The sequence below is a fragment of the Bombina bombina genome, chromosome 6 (assembly GCF_027579735.1).
Source record: "Bombina bombina isolate aBomBom1 chromosome 6, aBomBom1.pri, whole genome shotgun sequence".
Taxonomy (NCBI): Eukaryota; Metazoa; Chordata; class Amphibia; order Anura; family Bombinatoridae; genus Bombina; species Bombina bombina.
In genome coordinates this window covers 1035062852-1035088759 of record NC_069504.1, presented here as the reverse complement: position 1 = coordinate 1035088759, position 25908 = coordinate 1035062852, and the positions used below count along the sequence as shown (strand labels likewise).

At 38.0% G+C, this 25908-nt stretch overlaps 1 protein-coding gene across 1 annotated transcript in view; it reads right to left on the bottom strand.

Moving 5' to 3' along the window:
* The window catches only part of LOC128664093 (matrix metalloproteinase-21), a 131535-nt gene that overhangs the window by 39036 nt on the left and 66591 nt on the right, over positions 1 to 25908 (bottom strand). The gene's annotated exons all lie outside the window — the stretch shown is intronic.

Below are 25908 nucleotides of genomic sequence, written 5' to 3'. Positions count from 1 at the left end.
ACACGGGCATTTAATAAGATAGATTACGTAGGATGTCTCACATGTATAATAACCATTAATTTTATATTTATGCCCTGTTCTTGGATGGGAAAATTCTTTCCCTTTTATCATTGCATGGCAATTAGAGCACCCTAGACAGGGATAAGAACCATAAGATTTCTGACCCATATGGCTTTGTTTAAGACTTTTGGAGGGTCCCAAATCATTTTTAATCAGTGTGTCTCTCAAATTTCTAACCCTCTTAAAGGCCATAATGGGATTATTTTGGAATATCTCCATATCTCTATTACAATTTTTAATAATATTCCAATGCTTTCTTATGATTTTAGTAACTTCAGTACTGTATGAATTATATTGTGAAGTAAATACCATCCTCCTACTTTTATTTTTACCATTTTTATTATCTTTAGGGGCATTATTATCCCTGTACATTTTCTTCTCTCTCTGAAGCCTTGAGATCTCTTCCTTAATGAGGTTTTCAGGATAACCTCTGCTAACAAATCTGTTGCCCATTTCCATCATTCTGGTAGATAATATTTCTTCATCCTTCACTATTCTACAGACCCTAAGGAGTTGACTCCTAGGGAGTGAGTCTTTTAACCTAGTTGGATGGAAACTATCATAGGCAAGCATAGTATTCCTATCAGTGGATTTTCTAAAAAGATCTGTTTTAAGGGTCCCATTATCCTTATAAACCCTAGTGTCTAAGAATTCCACTGAAACCTCACTATGTATAAGGGTAAATTCTATCCCTGGGATAGCAGAGTTTAAGTCACATACAAAGGATTCTAGGGATCCAACGTCACCCCACCACACGCCAAACACGTCATCTATAAAACGCCACCAGGCTGCACCATATTCCAAGAACATCTTATTAGTATATACAAAATTCTCTTCAAAGCTGTTCATGAACAGGTTGGCGTATGCTGGGGCAACGTTGGATCCCATTGCAGTCCCCTTGACCTGTACATACCAGTTGTCTCGAAACAAAAAATAGTTCCAGTACAGGATAAGAGTTAATAAATCACAAATAAATTCTATTTGAGGAGAATTATATTTACCAGTACCACTTAAAAGTTTCCTAATAACTCCTATACCTGTCTCATGCTTGATGGCAGTATAAAGACTTTTTACATCAAGTGTGAAGAGTATATATTTCTTACTGGGTAGATGTAAACTGTATAATTTATCAAGGAAATCACTAGTATCTTTGATGTAGGCCGACATTTTAATTACTTCATGTTGTAAAATTTTATCAAGGAAAATGGCTATGTTAGTGAAGATAGAATCTACACTGGAGACTATGGGCCTCCCTGGGGGGCATTTAGCATTTTTATGCACTTTTGGCACAGTATAGAATATGGGTGTCCTAGGATGTTCTTTGTACAAATAATCAGATAATTTAGTATCAATGATATCATTCTTAACTGCCTTGGCAAGTATGTGTTTTACATTGGAGAATCGACTAGAAAAGGCAGGGAAAGAATTAATCAGCATAAGTCCAACTTGAGATGTGGTAATAAAGAAGCTCCTGTTTCTAATCATTTTATCCAGGCAGGCCACAACATAAGTCAAATTAGGTGGCAGATTATTGACCATGTAGGTACATTAAGAGGAGGGGGTGACAGGGAGAGGATCCTTAAACAAAAAGAAACTTACTGGATCCATAAATTAGATTGTATGTACCCTAAAGGGTTAAATAGAGAAATAGATTTCTCTGTCTTTCTCTAAATGTAACAGTAAAAATTCAAAACAAAAAACATTTTCTTCAAAAAAAAAATTTTTTTAGTTAGTTTTGGTTTAGTTAAACACATAGGTAAAGTTACTTGTTCACTTAAACACATAGGTAAAGTTTATCAGTAAGATTGGTAAAAGGTGTCAGTAATATACTTTAGAAATATTACTATAGAAATATAAGATTGCAGTAAGACTTGTTCCTATATATTTTCTTGTTTTTAATGACACTTGTACATTCAGTGGAAACTCCTCTAGTAATTGTATTTTTGGTAACTTGAGAGTTAAATTTTATAGGATGTAGTAAAATATGACTAACACTAGAGGGAGTAATTGCTCTGTGTGAAACATTTTGTCAAATCTGTTTGTAATTAATGTTTTAATTGATCAGCCTATATACTGTGGACAGAGGCTGAAGTGTTTTGTATGCATGATTAAGGCTGTGAAGGCCGAAACGTTGCATGTAATGTGAAAATAAAGGTATTTTCTTTTACCTAATTGGTGCTGTGGATTCCATTTGTCAATACTATGCTACAGGCTCATAAGTCTGTTTCAAGGAAGATTTATTATAGGGTTTGGACAGCCTATATTTCAAGGTGCTTTTCTCATAAATTCTCTTGGCATTCTTTTAGAATTCCTAGAATTTTACAGTTTCTTCAGGATGGTTTGTATAAAGGTTTGTCTGCAAGTACTTTGAAGGGACAAATCTCTGCTCTTTCTGTTTTATTTCATAGAAAGATTGCTAAACTTCCTGATTATCACTGTTTTGTTCAGGCTTTGGTTCATATCAAGCCTGTTATTAAATCAATCTCTCCTCCTTTGAGTCAAAGTCCTACTTTTGAGCCTATGCATTCTTTGGATATTGAATTACTTTCTTGGAAAGTGTTGTTCCTTTTGGCTATCTATTCTGCTAGAATAGTTTCTGAATTGTCTGCTCTCTCTTGCGAGTCTCCTTTTCTGATTTTCCATCAGGATAAAGCTGTTTTGCGGACTTCATTTAAATTTCTTCCTAAGGTTGTACATTCTAACAACATGAGTAGGGAAATTGTTGTTCCCTCTTTGTGTCCTATTCCTAAGAATGCTCTTGAAAGATCTTTACATTCTTTAGATGTAAGAGCATTGAAATTCTATATCAAAGCTACTAAGGATTTCAGAAAGACTTCTAGTCTATTTGTTGTTTTTTTCTGGTTCCAGGAAAGGTCAGAAAGCCTCTGCCATTTCTTTGGCATCTTGGTTAAAGCTTTTGATTCACAAGGCTTATTTGGAGGCGGGACAGTCTCTGCCTCAGAGAATTACAGCTCATTCTACTAGATCAGTCGCCACTTCTTGGGCTTTTAAGAACAAAGCTTCAGTTGATCCAGATTTGCAAAGCAGCAACTTGGTCTTCTTTGCATACATTTACTAAATTTTACCATTTTGATGTATTTGCTTCTTCAGAAGTAGTCTTTGGTAGAAAAGTTCTTCAGGCAGCTGTCTCAGTTTGATTCTTCTGCTTATGATTTAAGTTTTTAAGAAAGACTTATTTTTTTGTTTGGATTTAATTTTCTCAGCGGAAATAGCTGTTATTATTTTATCACTCCCTCTCTAGTGACTCTTCTGTGGACTTCCACATCTTGGGTATTTCTATCCCATACGTCGATAGCTCATGGACTCTTGCCAATTACATGAAAGAAAACATAATTTATGTAAGAACTTACCTGATAAATTAATTTCTTTTATATTGGCAAGAGTCCATGAGGCCCACCCTTTTTTATGGTGGTTATGATTTTTTGTATAAAAGCACAATTATATTTCCAGTTCCTCTTTTTGTATTCTTTTTTACTCCTTATTTTTTTCACCTCACTTCTTAGCTATTTGTTAAACTGAGTTGTGGGTGTGGTGGGAGGTGTATTTATAGGTATTTTGAGGTTTGGGAAACTTTGCCCCTCCTGGAAGGATTGTATATCCCATACGTCACTAGCTCATGGACTCTTGCCAATATGAAAGAAATTAATTTATCAGGTAAGTTCTTACATAAATTATGTTTTTTTTTAAGAGTGTGGGGACACACACATAGGAAATTATAAAGTAAAGCAGCTTAAAATACATTTTAATTCTAATGATACGTATAAAACTCTTGAATGAGATCTGTAAACAAAGACACATATGTTGCAGCAACAACACTGCTTATAACGCAGACGGCTAGATTTAGAGTTCTGCGGCCAAAGGGGTGCGTTAGCTACACGTGCTTTTTTTCTCCCGCACCTTTTAAATACCGCTGGTATTTAGAGTTCACAGAAGGGCTGCGTTAGGCTCCAAAAAAGGGAGCGTAGAGCATATTTACCGCCACTTCAACTCTCGATACCAGCGGTGCTTACGGACGCGGCCAGATTCAAAAATGTGCTCGTGCACGATTCCCCCATAGGAAACAATGGGGCTGTTTGAGCTGAAAAAAAACCTAACACCTGCAAAAAAGCAGCGTTAAGCTCCTAACGCAGCCCCATTGTATCCTATGGGGAAACACTTCCTAAGTCTGCACCTAACACCCTAACATGTACCCCGAGTCTAAACACCCCTAGCCTTACACTTATTAACCCCTAATCTGCCGCCCCCCGCTATCGCTGACCCCTGCATATTATTATTAACCCCTAATCTGCCGCTCCGTACACCGCCGCAACCTACATTATACCTATGTACCCCTAATCTGCTGCCCCTAACACCGCCGACCCCTATATTATATTTATTAACCCCTAATCTGCCGCCCCCAACGTCGCCTCAACCTACCTACAATAATTAACCCCTAATCTGCCGACCGGATCTCACCGCTACTATAATAAATGTATTAACCCTTAAAGCTAAGTCTAACTCTAACCCTAACACCCCCTTAACTTAAATATAATTTAAATCTAACGAAATAAATTAACTCTTATTAAATAAATTATTCCTATTTAAAGCTAAATACTTACCTGTAAAATAAACCCTAATATAGCTACAATATAAATTATAATTATATTGTAGCTATTTTAGGATTAATATTTATTTTACAGGCAACTTTGTAATTATTTTAACCAGGTACAATAGCTATTAAATAGTTAATAACTATTTAATAGTTACCTAGTTAAAATAATTACAAAATTACCTGTAAAATAAATCCTAACCTAAGTTACAATTAAACCTAACACTACACTATCAATAAATAAATTAAATAAACTACCTACAATGATCTACAATTAAACCTTACACTACACTATCAATAAATAAATTAAATTAAATTAAATACCTAGAAATAAATACAATTAAATAAACTAACTAAAGTACAAAAAATAAAAAAGAACTAAGTTACAAAAAAAGTAAAAGTATTTACAAACATTAGAAAAATATTAAAACAATTTTAAACTAATTACACCTACTCTAAGCCCCCTAATAAAATAACAAAGCCCCCCAAAATAAAAAAAATGCCCTACCCTATTCTAAAATAAAAATAGAAAAGCTCTTTTACCTTACCAGCCCTGAAAAGGGCCATTTGCGGGGCATGCCCCAAAGAATTCAGCTCTTTTGCCTGGAGAAAAAAAACATACAATACCCCCCCCCCAACATTACAACCCACCACCCACATACCCCTAATCTAACCCAAACCCCCCTTAAATAAACCTAACACTAAGCCCCTGAAGATCTTCCTACCTTATCTTCACCACACCGGGTATCACACCGATCCGTCCTGGCTCCGATGTCTTGATCCAAGCCCAAGCGGGGGGCTGAAGACATCGATCCTCCGGCTGAAGTCTTGATCCAAGCGGGCAGAAGAGGACATCCGGACCGGCAAATATCTGCATCCAAGCCGCATCTTCTATGTTCTTCCATCCGATGACGACCGGCTGATCTTCAAGACCTCCACCGCGGATCCATCCTCTTCTTCTGACGACTAGACGACGAATGAAGGCTCCTTTAAGGGACGTCATCCAAGATGGCGTCCCTTGAATTCCGATTGGCTGATAGGATTCTATCAGCCAATCGGAATTAAGGTAGGAAAATTCTGATTGGCTGATGAAATCAGCCAATCAGATTCAAGTTCAATCCGATTGGCTGATCCGATCAGCCAATTAGATTGAGCTCGCATTCTATTGACTGATCGGAACAGCCAATAGAATGCGATCTCAATCTGATTGGCTGATTGGATCAGCCAATCCGATTGAACTTGAATCTGATTGGCTGATTCCATCAGCCAATCAGAATTTTCCTACCTTAATTCTGATTAGCTGATAGAATCCAATCAGCCAATCGGAATTCGAGGGACGCCATCTTGGATGACGTCCCTTAAAGGAGCCTTCATTCGTCGTCTAGTCGTCAGAAGAAGAGGATGGATCCGCGGTGGAGGTCTTGAAGAGGATGTCTTTTATAGGATGTAGTAAAATATGTCTTTTATAGGATGTAGTAAAATATGACTAACACTAGAGGGAGTAATTGCTCTGTGTGAAACATTTTGTCAAATCTGTTTGTAATTAATGTTTTAATTGATCAGCCTATATACTGTGGACAGAGGCTGAAGTGTTTTGTATGCATGATTAAGGCTGTGAAGGCCGAAACGTCGCATGTAATGTGAAAATAAAGGTATTTTCTTTTACCTAATTGGTGCTGTGGATTCCATTTGTCAATACTATGCTACAGGCTCATAAGTCTGTTTCAAGGAAGATTTATTATAGGGTTTGGACAGCCTATATTTCAAGGTGTTTTTCTCATAAATTCTCTTGGCATTCTTTTAGAATTCCTAGAATTTTACAGTTTCTTCAGGATGGTTTGTATAAAGGTTTGTCTGCAAGTACTTTGAAGGGACAAATCTCTGCTCTTTCTGTTTTATTTCATAGAAAGATTGCTAAACTTCCTGATTATCACTGTTTTGTTCAGGCTTTGGTTCATATCAAGCCTGTTATTAAATCAATCTCTCCTCCTTTGAGTCAAAGTCCTACTTTTGAGCCTATGCATTCTTTGGATATTGAATTACTTTCTTGGAAAGTGTTGTTCCTTTTGGCTATCTATTCTGCTAGAATAGTTTCTGAATTGTCTGCTCTCTCTTGCGAGTCTCCTTTTCTGATTTTCCATCAGGATAAAGCTGTTTTGCGGACTTCATTTAAATTTCTTCCAAAGGTTGTACATTCTAACAACATGAGTAGGGAAATTGTTGTTCCCTCTTTGTGTCCTATTCCTAAGAATGCTCTTGAAAGATCTTTACATTCTTTAGATGTAAGAGCTTTGAAATTCTATATCAAAGCTACTAAGGATTTCAGAAAGACTTCTAGTCTATTTGTTGTTTTTTTCTGGTTCCAGGAAAGGTCAGAAAGCCTCTGCCATTTCTTTGGCATCTTGGTTAAAGCTTTTGATTCACAAGGCTTATTTGGAGGCGGGACAGTCTCTGCCTCAGAGAATTACAGCTCATTCTACTAGATCAGTCGCCACTTCTTGGGCTTTTAAGAACAAAGCTTCAGTTGATCCAGATTTGCAAAGCAGCAACTTGGTCTTCTTTGCATACATTTACTAAATTTTACCATTTTGATGTATTTGCTTCTTCAGAAGTAGTCTTTGGTAGAAAAGTTCTTCAGGCAGCTGTCTCAGTTTGATTCTTCTGCTTATGATTTAAGTTTTTAAGAAAGACTTATTTTTTTGTTTGGATTTAATTTTCTCAGCGGAAATAGCTGTTATTATTTTATCACTCCCTCTCTAGTGACTCTTCTGTGGACTTCCACATCTTGGGTATTTCTATCCCATACGTCGATAGCTCATGGACTCTTGCCAATTACATGAAAGAAAACATAATTTATGTAAGAACTTACCTGATAAATTAATTTCTTTTATATTGGCAAGAGTCCATGAGGCCCACCCTTTTTTATGGTGGTTATGATTTTTTGTATAAAAGCACAATTATATTTCCAGTTCCTCTTTTTGTATTCTTTTTTACTCCTTATTTTTTTCACCTCACTTCTTAGCTATTTGTTAAACTGAGTTGTGGGTGTGGTGGGAGGTGTATTTATAGGTATTTTGAGGTTTGGGAAACTTTGCCCCTCCTGGAAGGATTGTATATCCCATACGTCACTAGCTCATGGACTCTTGCCAATATGAAAGAAATTAATTTATCAGGTAAGTTCTTACATAAATTATGTTTTTTTTAAGAGTGTGGGGACACACACATAGGAAATTATAAAGTAAAGCAGCTTAAAATACATTTTAATTCTAATGATACGTATAAAACTCTTGAATGAGATCTGTAAACAAAGACACATATGTTGCAGCAACAACACTGCTTATAACGCAGACGGCTAGATTTAGAGTTCTGCGGCCAAAGGGGTGCGTTAGCTACACGTGCTTTTTTTCTCCCGCACCTTTTAAATACCGCTGGTATTTAGAGTTCACAGAAGGGCTGCGTTAGGCTCCAAAAAAGGGAGCGTAGAGCATATTTACCGCCACTTCAACTCTCGATACCAGCGGTGCTTACGGACGCGGCCAGATTCAAAAATGTGCTCGTGCACGATTCCCCCATAGGAAACAATGGGGCTGTTTGAGCTGAAAAAAAACCTAACACCTGCAAAAAAGCAGCGTTAAGCTCCTAACGCAGCCCCATTGTATCCTATGGGGAAACACTTCCTAAGTCTGCACCTAACACCCTAACATGTACCCCGAGTCTAAACACCCCTAGCCTTACACTTATTAACCCCTAATCTGCCGCCCCCGCTATCGCTGACCCCTGCATATTATTATTAACCCCTAATCTGCCGCTCCGTACACCGCCGCAACCTACATTATACCTATGTACCCCTAATCTGCTGCCCCTAACACCGCCGACCCCTATATTATATTTATTAACCCCTAATCTGCCGCCCCCAACGTCGCCTCAACCTACCTACAATAATTAACCCCTAATCTGCCGACCGGATCTCACCGCTACTATAATAAATGTATTAACCCTTAAAGCTAAGTCTAACTCTAACCCTAACACCCCCTTAACTTAAATATAATTTAAATCTAACGAAATAAATTAACTCTTATTAAATAAATTATTCCTATTTAAAGCTAAATACTTACCTGTAAAATAAACCCTAATATAGCTACAATATAAATTATAATTATATTGTAGCTATTTTAGGATTAATATTTATTTTACAGGCAACTTTGTAATTATTTTAACCAGGTACAATAGCTATTAAATAGTTAATAACTATTTAATAGTTACCTAGTTAAAATAATTACAAAATTACCTGTAAAATAAATCCTAACCTAAGTTACAATTAAACCTAACACTACACTATCAATAAATAAATTAAATAAACTACCTACAATGATCTACAATTAAACCTTACACTACACTATCAATAAATAAATTAAATTAAATACCTAGAAATAAATACAATTAAATAAACTAACTAAAGTACAAAAAATAAAAAAGAACTAAGTTACAAAAAAAATAAAAGTATTTACAAACATTAGAAAAATATTAAAACAATTTTAAACTAATTACACCTACTCTAAGCCCCCTAATAAAATAACAAAGCCCCCCAAAATAAAAAAAATGCCCTACCCTATTCTAAAATAAAAATAGAAAAGCTCTTTTACCTTACCAGCCCTGAAAAGGGCCATTTGCGGGGCATGCCCCAAAGAATTCAGCTCTTTTGCCTGGAGAAAAAAAACATACAATACCCCCCCCCCCAACATTACAACCCACCACCCACATACCCCTAATCTAACCCAAACCCCCCTTAAATAAACCTAACACTAAGCCCCTGAAGATCTTCCTACCTTATCTTCACCACACCGGGTATCACACCGATCCGTCCTGGCTCCGATGTCTTGATCCAAGCCCAAGCGGGGGGCTGAAGACATCGATCCTCCGGCTGAAGTCTTGATCCAAGCGGGCAGAAGAGGACATCCGGACCGGCAAATATCTGCATCCAAGCCGCATCTTCTATGTTCTTCCATCCGATGACGACCGGCTGATCTTCAAGACCTCCACCGCGGATCCATCCTCTTCTTCTGACGACTAGACGACGAATGAAGGCTCCTTTAAGGGACGTCATCCAAGATGGCGTCCCTTGAATTCCGATTGGCTGATAGGATTCTATCAGCCAATCGGAATTAAGGTAGGAAAATTCTGATTGGCTGATGAAATCAGCCAATCAGATTCAAGTTCAATCCGATTGGCTGATCCGATCAGCCAATTAGATTGAGCTCGCATTCTATTGACTGATCGGAACAGCCAATAGAATGCGATCTCAATCTGATTGGCTGATTGGATCAGCCAATCCGATTGAACTTGAATCTGATTGGCTGATTCCATCAGCCAATCAGAATTTTCCTACCTTAATTCTGATTAGCTGATAGAATCCAATCAGCCAATCGGAATTCGAGGGACGCCATCTTGGATGACGTCCCTTAAAGGAACCTTCATTCATCGTCTAGTTGTCGGAAGAAGAGGATGGATCCGCGGTGGAGGTCTTGAAGAGGATGTCTTTTATAGGATGTAGTAAAATATGTCTTTTATAGGATGTAGTAAAATATGACTAACACTAGAGGGAGTAATTGCTCTGTGTGAAACATTTTGTCAAATCTGTTTGTAATTAATGTTTTAATTGATCAGCCTATATACTGTGGACAGAGGCTGAAGTGTTTTGTATGCATGATTAAGGCTGTGAAGGCCGAAACGTCGCATGTAATGTGAAAATAAAGGTATTTTCTTTTACCTAATTGGTGCTGTGGATTCCATTTGTCAATACTATGCTACAGGCTCATAAGTCTGTTTCAAGGAAGATTTATTATAGGGTTTGGACAGCCTATATTTCAAGGTGTTTTTCTCATAAATTCTCTTGGCATTCTTTTAGAATTCCTAGAATTTTACAGTTTCTTCAGGATGGTTTGTATAAAGGTTTGTCTGCAAGTACTTTGAAGGGACAAATCTCTGCTCTTTCTGTTTTATTTCATAGAAAGATTGCTAAACTTCCTGATTATCACTGTTTTGTTCAGGCTTTGGTTCATATCAAGCCTGTTATTAAATCAATCTCTCCTCCTTTGAGTCAAAGTCCTACTTTTGAGCCTATGCATTCTTTGGATATTGAATTACTTTCTTGGAAAGTGTTGTTCCTTTTGGCTATCTATTCTGCTAGAATAGTTTCTGAATTGTCTGCTCTCTCTTGCGAGTCTCCTTTTCTGATTTTCCATCAGGATAAAGCTGTTTTGCGGACTTCATTTAAATTTCTTCCAAAGGTTGTACATTCTAACAACATGAGTAGGGAAATTGTTGTTCCCTCTTTGTGTCCTATTCCTAAGAATGCTCTTGAAAGATCTTTACATTCTTTAGATGTAAGAGCATTGAAATTCTATATCAAAGCTACTAAGGATTTCAGAAAGACTTCTAGTCTATTTGTTGTTTTTTTCTGGTTCCAGGAAAGGTCAGAAAGCCTCTGCCATTTCTTTGGCATCTTGGTTAAAGCTTTTGATTCACAAGGCTTATTTGGAGGCGGGACAGTCTCTGCCTCAGAGAATTACAGCTCATTCTACTAGATCAGTCGCCACTTCTTGGGCTTTTAAGAACAAAGCTTCAGTTGATCCAGATTTGCAAAGCAGCAACTTGGTCTTCTTTGCATACATTTACTAAATTTTACCATTTTGATGTATTTGCTTCTTCAGAAGTAGTCTTTGGTAGAAAAGTTCTTCAGGCAGCTGTCTCAGTTTGATTCTTCTGCTTATGATTTAAGTTTTTAAGAAAGACTTATTTTTTTGTTTGGATTTAATTTTCTCAGCGGAAATAGCTGTTATTATTTTATCACTCCCTCTCTAGTGACTCTTCTGTGGACTTCCACATCTTGGGTATTTCTATCCCATACGTCGATAGCTCATGGACTCTTGCCAATTACATGAAAGAAAACATAATTTATGTAAGAACTTACCTGATAAATTAATTTCTTTTATATTGGCAAGAGTCCATGAGGCCCACCCTTTTTTATGGTGGTTATGATTTTTTGTATAAAAGCACAATTATATTTCCAGTTCCTCTTTTTGTATTCTTTTTTACTCCTTATTTTTTTCACCTCACTTCTTAGCTATTTGTTAAACTGAGTTGTGGGTGTGGTGGGAGGTGTATTTATAGGTATTTTGAGGTTTGGGAAACTTTGCCCCTCCTGGAAGGATTGTATATCCCATACGTCACTAGCTCATGGACTCTTGCCAATATGAAAGAAATTAATTTATCAGGTAAGTTCTTACATAAATTATGTTTTTTTTAAGAGTGTGGGGACACACACATAGGAAATTATAAAGTAAAGCAGCTTAAAATACATTTTAATTCTAATGATACGTATAAAACTCTTGAATGAGATCTGTAAACAAAGACACATATGTTGCAGCAACAACACTGCTTATAACGCAGACGGCTAGATTTAGAGTTCTGCGGCCAAAGGGGTGCGTTAGCTACACGTGCTTTTTTTCTCCCGCACCTTTTAAATACCGCTGGTATTTAGAGTTCACAGAAGGGCTGCGTTAGGCTCCAAAAAAGGGAGCGTAGAGCATATTTACCGCCACTTCAACTCTCGATACCAGCGGTGCTTACGGACGCGGCCAGATTCAAAAATGTGCTCGTGCACGATTCCCCCATAGGAAACAATGGGGCTGTTTGAGCTGAAAAAAAAACCTAACACCTGCAAAAAAGCAGCGTTAAGCTCCTAACGCAGCCCCATTGTATCCTATGGGGAAACACTTCCTAAGTCTGCACCTAACACCCTAACATGTACCCCGAGTCTAAACACCCCTAGCCTTACACTTATTAACCCCTAATCTGCCGCCCCCCGCTATCGCTGACCCCTGCATATTATTATTAACCCCTAATCTGCCGCTCCGTACACCGCCGCAACCTACATTATACCTATGTACCCCTAATCTGCTGCCCCTAACACCGCCGACCCCTATATTATATTTATTAACCCCTAATCTGCCGCCCCCAACGTCGCCTCAACCTACCTACAATAATTAACCCCTAATCTGCCGACCGGATCTCACCGCTACTATAATAAATGTATTAACCCTTAAAGCTAAGTCTAACTCTAACCCTAACACCCCCTTAACTTAAATATAATTTAAATCTAACGAAATAAATTAACTCTTATTAAATAAATTATTCCTATTTAAAGCTAAATACTTACCTGTAAAATAAACCCTAATATAGCTACAATATAAATTATAATTATATTGTAGCTATTTTAGGATTAATATTTATTTTACAGGCAACTTTGTAATTATTTTAACCAGGTACAATAGCTATTAAATAGTTAATAACTATTTAATAGTTACCTAGTTAAAATAATTACAAAATTACCTGTAAAATAAATCCTAACCTAAGTTACAATTAAACCTAACACTACACTATCAATAAATAAATTAAATAAACTACCTACAATGATCTACAATTAAACCTTACACTACACTATCAATAAATAAATTAAATTAAATACCTAGAAATAAATACAATTAAATAAACTAACTAAAGTACAAAAAATAAAAAAGAACTAAGTTACAAAAAAAATAAAAGTATTTACAAACATTAGAAAAATATTAAAACAATTTTAAACTAATTACACCTACTCTAAGCCCCCTAATAAAATAACAAAGCCCCCCAAAATAAAAAAAATGCCCTACCCTATTCTAAAATAAAAATAGAAAAGCTCTTTTACCTTACCAGCCCTGAACAGGGCCATTTGCGGGGCATGCCCCAAAGAATTCAGCTCTTTTGCCTGGAGAAAAAAACATACAATACCCCCCCCAACATTACAACCCACCACCCACATACCCCTAATCTAACCCAAACCCCCCTTAAATAAACCTAACACTAAGCCCCTGAAGATCTTCCTACCTTATCTTCACCACACCGGGTATCACACCGATCCGTCCTGGCTCCGATGTCTTGATCCAAGCCCAAGCGGGGGGCTGAAGACATCGATCCTCCGGCTGAAGTCTTGATCCAAGCGGGCAGAAGAGGACATCCGGACCGGCAAATATCTGCATCCAAGCCGCATCTTCTATGTTCTTCCATCCGATGACGACCGGCTGATCTTCAAGACCTCCACCGCGGATCCATCCTCTTCTTCCGACGACTAGACGACGAATGAAGGTTCCTTTAAGGGACGTCATCCAAGATGGCGTCCCTTGAATTCCGATTGGCTGAGAGGATTCTATCAGCCAATCGGAATTAAGGTAGGAAAATTCTGATTGGCTGATGAAATCAGCCAATCAGATTCAAGTTCAATCCGATTGGCTGATCCGATCAGCCAATTAGATTGAGCTCGCATTCTATTGACTGATCGGAACAGCCAATAGAATGCGATCTCAATCTGATTGGCTGATTGGATCAGCCAATCGGATTGAACTTGAATCTGATTGGCTGATTCCATCAGCCAATCAGAATTTTCCTACCTTAATTCTGATTAGCTGATAGAATCCAATCAGCCAATCGGAATTCGAGGGACGCCATCTTGGATGACGTCCCTTAAAGGAACCTTCATTCATCGTCTAGTTGTCGGAAGAAGAGGATAGATCCGCGGTGGAGGTCTTGAAGATCAGCCGGTCGCCATTGGATGGAAGAACATAGAAGATGCGGCTTGGATGCAGATTTTTGCCAGTCCGGATGTCCTCTTCTGCACGCTTGGATCAAGACTTCATCCGGAGGATGGATGTCTTCAGCCCCCCGCTTGGGCTTGGATCAAGACATCGGAGCCAGGACGGATCGGTGTGATACCCGGTGTGGTGAAGATAAGGTAGGAAGATCTTCAGGGACTTAGTGTTAAGTTTATTTACGGGGGGTTTGGGTTAGATTAGGGGTATGTGGGTGGTGGGTTGTAATGTTGGGTGGGGGGTATTGTATATTTTTTTCTCCAGGCAAAAGAGCTGAATTCTTTGGGGCATGCCCTGCAAATGGCCCTTTTCAGGGCTGGTAAGGTAAAAGAGCTTTTCTATTTTTATTTTAGAATAGGGTAGGGCATTTTTTTATTTTGGGGGCTTTGTTATTTTATTAGGGGGTTTAGAGTAGGTGTAATTAGTTTAAAATTGTTGTAATATTTTTCTAATGTTTGTAAATATTTTTTTATTTTTTGTAACTTAGTTCTTTTTTATTTTTTGCACTTTAGTTAGTTTATTTAATTGTATTTATTTGTAGGTATTTTATTTAATTTATTTATTGATAGTGTAGTGTTAGGTTTAATTGTAGATAATTGTAGGTAGTTTATTTAATTTATTTATTGATAGTGTAGTGTTAGGTTTAATTGTAACTTAGGTTAGGATTTATTTTACAGGTAATTTTGTAATTATTTTAACTAGGTAACTATTAAATAGTTATTAACTATTTAATAGCTATTGTACCTGGTTAAAATAATTACAAAGTTGCCTGTAAAATAAATATAAATCCTAAAATTAGCTACAATATAATTATAATTTATATTGTAGCTATATTAGGGTTTATTTTACAGGTAAGTATTTAGATTTAAATAGGAATAATTTATTTAATAAGAGTTAATTTATTTTGTTAGATTTAAATTATATTTAACTTAGGGGGGTGTTAGTGTTAGGGTTAGGCTTAGCTTTAGGGGTTAATACATTTATTAGAGTAGTGGTGAGATCCGGTCGGCAGATTAGGGGTTAATTATTGTAGGTAGGTGGAGGGGACATTGGGGGCGGCAGATTAGGGGTTGATAAATATAATATAGGGGTCGGTGGTGTTAGGGGCATCAGATTAGGGGTACATAGGGATAACGTAGGTTGCGGCGGTGTGCGGTCGGCAGATTAGGGGTTAAAAATTTTTAATAGAGTGGCGGCGATGTGGGGGGACCTCGATTTAGGGGTACATAGGTAGTTTATGGGTGTTAGTGTACTTTAGAGCACAGTAGTTAAGAGCTTTATAAACCGGCGTTAGCCCAGAAAGCTCTTAACTACTGACTTTTTTTCTGCGGCTGGAGTTTTGTCGTTAGATTTCTAACGCTCACTTCAGCCAAGACTCTAAATACCGGCGTTAGAAAGATCCCATTGAAAAGATAGGATACGCAAATGGCGTAGGGGGGTCTGCAGTATGGAAAAGTGAGCGTTAGACCCTTTCCTGACTGACTCCAAATACCAGCGGTAGCCCAAAACCAGCGTTAGGAGCCTCTAACGCTGGTTTTGACGGCTACCGCCAAACTCTAAATCTAGCCGAGAAGTAGCAAATTAATCCCTTGAAACAAAGATTGTAAATAAAGAAGTTGAATAACATAAAGAATATAACCTCTGCGTCCATTTAAAAACAAATCCAAATAGCAACATGACCTGTACGAAGCACAATTCAAAACAAAGAATCTATGAACTTTTTTTTTTTTTTTTAGAAACCAGCTTAAACATACCTATAGCTAGTGTTAAAATTAGTGTGCAGGCTAAGATATTGGGTTAAAATAAGCCATAACATATTTATACATAGAATCATTTTTCAATTGCATGAGATCTACTCTCTACTATAAAAGTACTACTACTATAAAAGTGTAAATAGCAAGATGCAGACCCTTTAGTATAAATTATACAGATATAACAATGATGCATCATTCAGCACCATAAAATAAAGGGAATTCCGCACTCAAGTAACAAAAATACAAAATGTATTAAATAAAAATTAGATATACAAAGGTAAATACATCACATTGCCACAAGCCCTGTAGCCTTATTAATCACTAATGTGCGGTTTATTACTGCAATTGTAGACAGGTAATGCAAGACACATACAATATCTAAACCCCCCTGCAGTGCTACATAAACCCAAATAAAGACAGTAGCACAGGAAAATAACAATACACCTTAAAAATACAATGTAGAAAATAGGCACAGCGGTAATTCCCCAAGAGATATATGAGAATAGAGAAATGGAGGCACTTCATAGGGTGAGTATGTTAGGACAAGTGAAATGCTGCAAGAAACAGACAAATGGCAACTCACGTGTTTGCAGGCACCACCTGTGGTGCGTGAGAGGCGAGCTGGGGCATACCGGTCCCCCAAGAGGGACAAACCCTGGTTATTTCAGGAAGCTTGAGTGAGAGAGCCAGTCCTACACTCAGATATTGGGTTTAAATAAGACATAGCATATTTATTGACTGCATGGCCACTGTTTTATAGTACACGCAGGAAGGGGTTACCTTACACTGCTATTCCCAGGAGACCAGCAGTTAAACTTATCTCCAGGAGTTGTACATGAGATCATAACTGCTCTATTCCCGGCTCCTCTGCATACCACGTGCCATATGTACCACTACCTCCCCTTCTACCACTTCTGCAACTCAGGCAGGCAGCGATGGTGGGTCAGAAGCCGCAGCTTGCTAGATAACTAGAAAGTAACTGTCTTTAGTTTTCTGCCTGCTGTTTAAAAGGACATGAAACCAAAAAAATGTATTTTATGATTCAGATAGAGAATACATTTTTAAACAACATTCCAATTTACTTCTATTATCTAATTTGTTTAATTCTTTAAATATCAATGGACTTGGGTGAGCCAGACACAGGAGGCATCTATGTGTAGCCACCAATCAACAAATTATATCAAAATAATTAAGTAAATTGGGTAATAAAAGTAAATTGGAAAGTTGTTTAAAATTGTATGCTCTTTCTAAATCATGAAAGAAAATTTTGGGGTTTCATGTCCCTTTAAAGGGACAGTCTACACCAGAATTGTCATTGTTTAAAAAGATGGATAATCCCTTTATTACCCATTTCCTAGTTTTGCACAACCAACACAGTTGTATAAATACAGTTTTTAGCTCTGTGATTATCTTGTATCTAAGCCTCTGCCGACAGACATCCATTTTAGCTGGATCACCTGAACTCCACGTGCATGAGCACAGTGTTATCTATATGACACACATGAACTAACACCCTCTAGTGGTGAAAACTGTCAAAATGCCCTGAGAGAAGAAGCAGCCTTCAATGGCTTAGAAATTAGCATATGAACCTCCTATGTTTAGCTTTCAACTAAGAATACCAAGAGAACAAAGCAAAATTGGTGATAAAAGTAAATTGGAAAATTGTTTAAAATTACATTCTCTATCTGAATCATGAAAGTATATTCTGGACTAGACTGTCCCTTTAAGGTTTCTTTATTGCTGCCTGACCTGTTGCCTCTCACTCAATGCACCTGGGGGTTCTGAACCCATGCATGCATGGGAGATTCAGGACAAGGAAGGGATATAATATGGGATCCAGGAGACAGGGAAAAAAATAATGAAAGGTAAAACCCAGGAAATATGGAAGGGTTGGCAGCTATAGCTGATAGTGAAGGAAACTAAAGGTGTAGGTGCCGAATTTAGATTATTTTGGCTCCAAGCATAGTAGTAAGAGATTATAAAGCGGCCTTCATGTTTACAGAGTTTCTTCCCAAGACCAACATTGCACAATTTTTCATCCCTGTGCCACCACCAGTTCCACTACTGCTAGTTCTGCCACTGTTTTGATTTCCTCCATATTTTATAGTAACCACCTGTTGGTTGTATCTGACTCTGAAAGTTTGCTGCTTAGCAGCAAAAGGACAGACACTGCCGGAGTAGTAGATACTATTGAGCCAATATTAGCCTGACTCCCTTCATGGCTGCTTTAGCCTTTAGTCTGGACGAGCTGGAACTTCATTACAAGCCTAAGGAGGAGGAGATTCCACTACAAAGGACTGCCCGGCGGTCAGCCAATCAAGTTCCTCCCCAGTCTCCCCACATGCATTCTCTCTCACACCATTACCATTATTGTCTTAGAGCAGCCAGTAATTAGAACAGTGTCCCCAGCTGTGTTATTGAGGGAATAAAGTGGGGCCAGCTGCAGCAGCACAACAAGATTTGTACAGCAGCCAGCAGATTGACTACTAGGAACAGCACTATCAGCAGTAGGCAAGTCAAGGGAAACAGTGATGATGACAATCGGCAGAGCCAGGTTCTGGTACCTTTGATATCAAACAGAACATGTTCAGCCCACCCTAGAACATTTTGGGAGTTTTCACTCTATGGGATGTCCAGGCAGCAGACAAGAAAATATACACGATTGAGTGGTCAACTGGTAGCTGTTGTTGGGAACCTTTCAACCAGCTAATGCAAACCCTTTCTCCCTAATACCACCTTTTTCACACAGCACTTTTAGCAGGAATGTATTCCCCTCACTATATTGTTCCTGTGTTACAGTGTTGAAGGAGGTGTTGGTGAAGACTGCTGGACAGTTGGAGCACTTTACCACCGACTTATGGAGTGCTCCTAGTGGCCATCATCCCTTTATTTCCCTGATGGTACACTGGTTGCCGCCCAGGGTGTCATTTCAGGAGGGTTAATAGCTAATTGGTAGATACTCAGGGGTACCGACCATTCTTTCTCCATGCTGATGTGTTGGATGAGCAGCAAAATGCTTAAAATATATTGCAGGCTCTTAGGAGGATGGTGGCACAGTGGGTAGGAGATCAGGCAGGCACCAAGGTGGAAATGGGCTTTGTGGTTACTAATAGTGTGTCCAATATGGTAAAAGCTCTCTGTAGGGCTGACTTTGTAGCTCTGCACTGTTCAGGTTACATCTTCCTCCTTTTCATAAAGACTGCTATCCAAGAAAGTAATTCAAAGGTGGCAATTGTACTTGAGGGATGTTAAAAGGATTGCAGACCACTTCCATTGTAGTGTGAAAGCCAGACAGCACCTTAAGCAGGAACAAAATTAGGCAGAGCTTCCCCAGCACAGTTTTAAGCAAGACATCAATACTAGGTGGAACTACATTTTGGAGACACTACAATGTATTTGTGAGCAGCAGAGGATATCTATGCTATGGCATCCAATCCATTTTTTGGGATTGGGAGCCCATTGAGCAGATATGAGTGGACAATGATTGGTCACTTATTGGCAGTCCTTAAACTGTTTAGGGTGTCACTGAGAACTTGAGCAAGAACACTGCAAGTCTGGGTCAAGTCATCATCTTGAGCAAGATGGATGCCTTCCTTGAGAATCGTGAAGTGGCATACTAATTGGTGATGTAGCCTCACTTGCCAAGAGGTTTAGGGAGCAACTGAATTCCACTTAACTGATGCTGGCTACAATGCTTCATCCCAGAACCAAGGGGAACATTGCTCTCTGAAATAATAGCCTGCTAACTTGTTCTCTTTGTAGCCTTTGTTGAAAAGCAGGTAAGGAGGTATAGGAGTGTGCTGTGACTGGAGCAATATATGGCAGCAGTTTTACAACTATGTTATATATTTGCAGGGACACTTGGTAGCAGCAGTTTTTTCTGCCATTTACTTCTCCATAAATGTGCATGCTACCTGTTTAGGTGTGTCTTCAACAACGAATAGTATGTTAATGAATTATATTGAAAACTTTCTTAATACTTTAAGCTCTGTCTGAATCACAAAAGAAAAAAATTGAGTTTCATGTCCCTTTAAAGGGATACTAAACCCAATTTTTTTTCTTAGCAGGAATCTAAGCTAAGTAGCCGGCCCATTTTTGATACAGAACCCTGGATAGCACTTGCTGATTGGTGGGTACATTTAACCACCAATCAGCACGCGCAACCCAAGTGCTGAACCAAAAATGGGCCGGCTCCTAAGATTACATTCTTGCATTTCAAATAAAGATAGCAAGAGAACAAAGATAAATTGACTATAGGAGTAAATTAGAAAGTTGCTTAAAATGGCATGCTCTATCTGAATCATGAAATAAACAATTTGGGTTAAGTATCCCTTTAAGGCATATCTTGCACAACCTACTTTAGGTCCTACAGCAGACCCTCTGCGCTATTGGGATGACAAAAGGATTGTGTTGCCTGCCCTGGCTATAGGAGCTTAGGAGCTCCTCACTTGTCCCCTAATTACTGTCCAACTTGTGCACGTTATCAGTAACTGACAGTATACTGAACCCTCAGCGCTCACAACTTGTACACCAGTTCAATCTTTTAAATTTCTGTTACCTTGACCTGAGCTTTGACACAAATTGAATTGAAATTGGTTTCATTGGGACCTTCTGGGTAGCCATGCCAAAACTAAAACAAATTATTTTAATAAACATCCTAATCCCCTGGGCAAGTCCAGCTACATTAAAATGGATTGTGGTGGTTGATACATTTATTTTTATTATAGTGAACAACAAACAGGGGATAAGAGTAATGTTAGTACTTATTTACTCAAGTTGACACATATGCCAATCTTTTTTTTTTATAATGCATATCACAATACTTGTTGCTGGGTAGTGGTATTGCTAGTGCTGATGGTAGGAGTTTTGGAGTATATATATATATATATATATATATATATATATATATATATATATATATATATATGTGTGTGTGTATGTGTAAAAGCCACCTCCAATACCGGCTGCTGTCCAATGCTACTCCTATAATTTGCTGCTACTATGCTATATCTAAAAGCCTCCTCTAATACCGCTTCTGCCTGATGCTGCTCCACCTAGACTCCACTGCAGTAAAATAACTAAATAAATATATTGGGCTAGATTACAAGTGGAATGCTAAAGTTAGCGCGGTTTGCGATAAGCAATATCGCTACCGTGCTAACTTGTGTGTTTATTTTGTGTATGGTTAGTGAAGACCTTACTTAAAGGGCCATGATACTCAAATGTTGAAACACTTGAAAGTGATGCAACATGGCTGTAAAAAGCTGACTAGAAAATATCACCTGAACATCTCTATGTAAAAAAGAAAGATATTTTTACCTCAAAATGTCCTAAGTATTCACACCCCATTGTAAAGGACTTTAAGCAGCCAATCAGTATGCCTGTCCCGGGACTTGCAAGGGAGCACACTCATGTTATTTCCCTATTAAGTTTAAGGAAGTTTACTATGAAATCTCATGAGAGTTAAGTGAAATCTCATGAGAACACAGTAAAAGAGTTCATGACCTCAGCACTGCTGATACCGATTGGCTGCTGTTCATTTCTTCCTTGCTTTTTTTTTTTTTTAAACCTGCAACTGGGCAGTAACTGAAAGATAACTTTTTTACAGAGCACTTATTCTGGTCAGCTGAGGAAGTTGTGAGGTAAAATATCTTCCTTTTTTACATAGAGATGCTCAGGTGATATTTTCCTGTCAGCTTTTTACAGTTATAGTGCATCACTTTCAAGTGATTTAGCATATAAGTGTTATGTCCCTTTAAGTGTAAGGGTTAGAAAAATGCACCTAACACAACACAAATACATTTAAATAAAGTGTAACACTCATATATACACTTTCTGATATGAATTATTCATATAGATAAAAATAAAAAATATAAGGGTAAAAAGGTATGATATATGACAAAGTGTTTGACTGCAACGGACTATAATATATACAGGGAGTGCAGAATTATTAGGCAAGTTATATTTTTGAGGATTAATTTTATTATTGAACAACAACCATGTTCTCAATGAACCCAAAAAACTCATTAATATCAAAGCTGAATAGTTTTGGAAGTAGTTTTTAGTTTGTTTTTAGTTATAGCTATTTTAGGGGGATATCTGTGTGTGCAGGTGACTATTACTGTGCATAATTATTAGGCAACTTAACAAAAAACAAATATATACCCATTTCAATTATTTATTTTTACCAGTGAAACCAATATAACATCTCAACATTCACAAATATACATTTCTGACATTCAAAACAAAACAAAAACAAATCAGTGACCAATATAGCCACCTTTCTTTGCAAGGACACTCAAAAGCCTGCCATCCATGGATTCTGTCAGTGTTTTGATCTGTTCACCATCAACATTGCGTGCAGCAGCAACCACAGCCTCCCAGACACTGTTCAGAGAGGTGTACTGTTTTCCCTCCTTGTAAATCTCACATTTGATGATGGACCACAGGTTCTCAATGGGGTTCAGATCAGGTGAACAAGGAGGCCATGTCATTAGATTTTCTTCTTTTATACCCTTTCTTGCCAGCCACGCTTTGGAGTACTTGGACGCGTGTGATAGAGCATTGTCCTGCATGAAAATCATGTTTTTCTTGAAGGATGCAGACTTCTTCCTGTACCACTACTTGAAGAAGGTGTCTTCCAGAAACTGGCAGTAGGACTGGGAGTTGAGCTTGACTCCATCCTCAACCCGAAAAGGCCCCACAAGCTCATCTTTGATGATACCAGCCCAAACCAGTACTCCACCTCCACCTTGCTGGCGTCTGAGTCAGACTGGAGCTCTCTGCCCTTTACCAATCCAGCCACAGGCCCATCCATCTGGCCCATCAAGACTCACTCTCATTTCATCAGTCCATAAAACCTTAGAAAAATCAGTCTTGAGATATTTCTTGGCCAATTCTTGACGTTTCAGCTTGTGTGTCTTGTTCAGTGGTGGTCGTCTTTCAGCCTTTCTTACCTTGGCCATGTCTCTGAGTATTGCACACCTTGTGCTTTTGGGCACTCCAGTGATGTTGCAGCTCTGAAATATGGCCAAACTGGTGGCAAGTGGCATCTTGGCAGCTGCACGCTTGACTTTTCTCAGTTCATGGGCAGTTATTTTGCGCCTTGGTTTTTCCACACGCTTCTTGTGACCCTGTTGACTATTTTGAATGAAACGCTTGATTGTTCGATGATCACGCTTCAGAAGCTTTGCAATTTTAAGAGTGCTGCATCCCTCTGCAAGATATCTCACTATTTTTGACTTTTCTGAGCCTGTCAAGTCCTTCTTTTGACCCATTTTGCCAAAGGAAAGGAAGTTGCCTAATAATTATGCACACCTGATATAGGGTGTTGATGTCATTAGACCCCACCCCTTCTCATTACAGAGATGCACATCACCTAATATGCTTAATTGGTAGTAGGCTTTCGAGCCTATACAGCTTGGAGTAAGACAACATGCATAAAGAGGATGATGTGGTCAAAATAATCATTTGCCTAATAATTCTGTACTCCCTGTATATACACATATATACAAATCTATACACTTAGGAGCCATTTCCAGTGAGATACATCAAAACTTGAAAAGTATTTTATAATGTGTTTTGCTATGTATTTAATGTAAATATTTTACATTCCAATGTTCTTAGTATTTTTAAATATATTTTTTTATATATATATATTCAAATAGATATATAGGTATAGATATATATTTTACAAAAAAATTAAAAGATGCATATAGAATCATATATTTAAAAATAAAAATAACATTTTATTGAAATGTAAAATATTCATAACTACCTTTGGGGTTTAGGGCTGTAGGTCTTACGCAGTGTCGGGTTAGAGCGCAAGTTGTTTTTTTTTCTTAATTTGGCGCATCTGGTTTTGCTTGCATGCTAACTTTTTACTTTTAATTTGTAATACGCAAAAAAAAATCTATAGTGCGATGATAAATTGGACTTTAACATTCCTAGACAGGCCTCATACTTTCCAGTCTGCTGACTGTGAAGATTAATATTGTGACTGATCTATGGCTTTAGATAGTCATTTGGTTTCCTTTTTGTTTTAGTTAGTCAAACTAATAACAATTTGAAAATCTCTTTCAAGTGGTACTTTAGATTGTAGCAGGGGCATATTAAGGCATAGTCAAACAAGGCCCGTGCCTAGTGCGGAAAATTTTGGGGGGCGGCACTTGCCGCTGTTACACTGACTATGTGGCTGGAAAAAAATATTGATTTTTACAGGGCGCCGGGTGGTGTTGTAATCAGTCTCCCCATGGAGAACTGTCTCCCCTGCCACTCAGCTATTTCCATAGCTGCATCCCTCCTGGCATTAGCTTAGCTTTAGATTGTGAGAAAGGGGAGGGATTTGGAGCTGAAAGCAAGTGCGGGGAGACCTGGAAGAGACAGGGATACAGACTCCAATGGGGGATACTGAATTTGGTGGAATGCGCTCAGAAGGAATACTGGGTGGGCGGTTCTGTAAAGAGGGATGGGGCAGTTCTATAAGGAGTGATGCGGGCAGTTCTGCAAGAAATGATGGGTGGTTCTGCAAGAAGGGATGCGGCTATGCTGGAAATAGCTGAGCGGCAGAGGAGACAGTTCTCCACGGGGAGACTGATTTAGTACAACACCGGGAGGGAGACTGATCCGAGCTTCCCATCCCTACAGTGGAGGACTGAAGTGACCTACAGATGACGGCTTCAGAAACCCTCTAAGGCAAGCTGTCTTCCTAACCACAATCCTGACAATAATAAAATCATGAGAAACAAATGACCTTAGTACCAATGGCACTGTATCAACCATGGCATTTTTTCAGTGTTTTTACCTCATAAAAGCAACATGCTTCTTTGTGTAGAATAACAGTGAGAATCTTATACCTGATTCTAGTCCTATCATATTTCAAGTTGGGAATTTATATTATCCTCAGACTTAATGCTTTAGAATTCTTTGTTGAAGTTGTATAATCCTTTTCTTTTTTATCATATCTAATTGTTCGGTATACTTATGGGAATGCATGTCTGTAATATATATATATATATATATATATATATATATATATATATATATATATATATATATATATATATATATATATATATATATATATATATAAAATACAGTAAACACCCAGTTAACCGGTAGATTCTGGATAAGTGAAATTCCTGGTTGCTTGAGAATTACTATTAAAAATAGGTCTAACTTGTCCTATAACCCATACTATAGTATAAAGGCTGTATTTACTTGATATTAATATTTAAATACAGTAAATAAAAGCAAATTATTTATTTATATTAATGTCGCCTCCTGGGCACCCAGTGGCAGCGTGATGTCTAATTCTCAGACTGCCTTGTGCTCACAACTTTCAAGAACAGGTAGGGTCTGGTGGCATGAAAAGGGCTTGCTTTCACATTTGAGAGCCCAATATAGAGAAAGAAAGCTGCAGAGCAAAGGTAGTGTTAATTTGAATGTACAGTATCTTCAAGATTTTTTTTTTCTGGTTGCTGGAGTTCCAGTTAACTGAGAGTTTACTATATATATATATATATATGTCACATCATACCCTGACCAAAAAAATATTATGGCGGAAAAACAGCCTAAAACCTTGGGGGGGGGGGGGGGGAATGTATTTTTCCTTTATTTTGTGTTGGTGCTGATTTTGCATTATTTTTTCATATGCAACCCTACTTGAGTCTTGATAACTTGCGGCTAGATTACGAGTTTTGCGGTAAGAGCGTCTCGGTGCTAACTTGCAAGTTATTGCCACCGCTCACCTCCCTATAGCGCTGCTATTACAGGTTTTCATAAACCTGGCGTTAGCAGGCAA